Genomic DNA, 2,370 nt, shown 5'->3' on the forward strand with positions numbered 1-2,370 from the left:
CATTTTCAAAATCTATGAACACTTTGAACCCTGAAATGGCTATATAAATGTTCAGTATTGCTTTGTCTCCCTGCCTACTCCCTCCCTCCCTAGCTAAATCTTGCCAGATCTTGGAGGTCAAGAAGACTTGGCCTTGGCTAATATTTAGATGGGAGACCTCCAAGAAATACCAGGGTCAGGTCATGGAGGCAGGCAATGGCCAACCACCCCTGAATGTCTCTTGCCCTGAAAACCCTACATCATTGCCATGAATCAGCTGTGACTTGACAGCACATGTGCATGCATGTTACTTTGTCAAAGACTCATGCCTGTATCCAAACTGGAGGAATATTTTGCTGCTAGAACAATTCCAAACTGCTGAGGAAACGTGTCAGTCTAAATTCAATGGGGAGTCTCTTCTTTCTTTCTGTATCCTGTCACAATATGAGAGAAAAGCAGGATTTTTTGGACCATCAGCGGAAACGGAGGGATCAGAGAGTCTCCAGTATCTACAGATCAATAAGTAGGTTTAAAAGCTCTTTGCTAAAATCAAGTGCTTTGAATCTGGTATAAACTAGTTTTGACACTGGTCACTTGCTGATTGCCAAAAAGTAGCCCCCCCCCCCAGCCATATTTAACTGGCAACAGTCTCAAATTGCAGATCTCTCATTTTGAGCTCTGATATTGAGCTAGAGCCTCGTTCAGACACATTTGCATCTTGGACTGCAGACACACTAGTTTTCAGATGATCTAATTTCTTTGCCTGCAAGTGGTTGGTATGGACTGAGTTTGCGCGATACATGGGAAATCTGCTAAAACTTAATAAAATATTTAGAAACCCAGTTGAGCTAATCAATGCTCTTTGAGGTTCAAGTTACTGAAATAAATGGTTTCTGAACAGATACCTTTTACTCCATTGTGCAGACAGATGCAGCATGCATACTCTCTTTCTTTAGCTAATCTAGTTAAACATCTCAATATGCTAGATGGAGAGTGATTTTTAAAAGCTAGGCATTTCAACAAGCAAAACACTGCTGTATCCCTTAAGTGTGCCATTCTGCATTAAAACCTCAGTGTTCATTTTACATGCATACTATCATTGCAGAGGCATGAAAGAGCTTGTTAAACACTCTGATGACAGCTGCAGCAGAAGAGGAGGAGAAGGAGGATTTATACCCCTTCCTTTACTTGGAGTCCCAGAGGGGCTTCCAATCTCTTTCCCTTTTTCTCCCCACAACAGACACCCTGTGAGGTAGGTGGGCTGAGAGAGCTCTGAAAGAGCTGTGACAGGTCATAAGCGATAATCACTAAACTGATGCTTCCATCTCTCTAGCAAACTTTCACATCCAAGCACCTCTGAGCATGCTGTGTGTACTTCTTTCAGAGGGTAGAGGCAGGGCTTTTTTTTTTCCAAGCAGGAACGCACATGAGGAGTATTTGGAATGCAGGAAAGATAAGCTCAAGCACTAAGAAAGCCATGCTTATTTTGTACAGATTTTTTTTTAAAAACAACAACAAGCTGACCTATAGGATACTTATCTATTAAGGATGTCTCTTTTGTAAATACAGCCAAAGATAGGGTTATTTGGGTCCAGTTTCAGACCTCTGCACTGAGATTGGAATTTCTGCCCAATCAGGGTCAACAAGGTGGCTAACTTTTGCTTCTTTAGAATGATCCCCCACCTCAGAATGTCTCTTGCTTTGAAAACTCTACAGGGTCGACATATGTTAGTTGCGACTTGATGGCACATTCCAAACCACCCCCACGAGTTAGCTGGTCTGAAATTTCTCCTCTTGGGAGTACTTCCTGTTCTTCCTTTAACTGGTGCTTCAAACACTGCAAGCACTACTGAGAAGAAACCAGAATGTTGCAGAGAAAAAGGAAGGATTGGGATGAAGAAAGACCTTTGCACTTTTGGCACCCTTAACCTTGGGTTGTGGTTGACCCAGGTAGGGTAGCCAGGTCCCTCCTTGCCACCAGAAGGAGATGGAGGGGGCAGGGTTGCCAGATCCAGGTTGGGAAACTCCTGGAGGCTTGGGAGTGGTGCCTGGGAAGGACAGGGGCCTCAGTGGGGTACAAGGCCAAGGCATCTACCCTCCAAAAGCATTCATTTTCTCCAGGGGAACTGACATCTGTTGTCTTGAGATGAGCTGTAATTCCAGGGGGTCCCTCCTGGTCCTACTTGGAGGCTGGCCCTAACCCAGAATCTCACTGTGGCTACCTCTGGAAGAAATGTGGGAAATGTGGAGAAATTCAAATCTGCTTGATATTATTTTAATTAGTGCCTTTGTGCTTAAGCGCAGCACCGTCCTCAGAAACACCCTAGAGGAACAGGGGGCGTATCTAAGCAGGTTGTTTTTCTCAGGATACATCCCTTGAGATTTTAGAAG

Source organism: Heteronotia binoei, chromosome 15 (assembly GCF_032191835.1).
Source record: "Heteronotia binoei isolate CCM8104 ecotype False Entrance Well chromosome 15, APGP_CSIRO_Hbin_v1, whole genome shotgun sequence".
Lineage (NCBI taxonomy): Eukaryota > Metazoa > Chordata > Lepidosauria > Squamata > Gekkonidae > Heteronotia > Heteronotia binoei.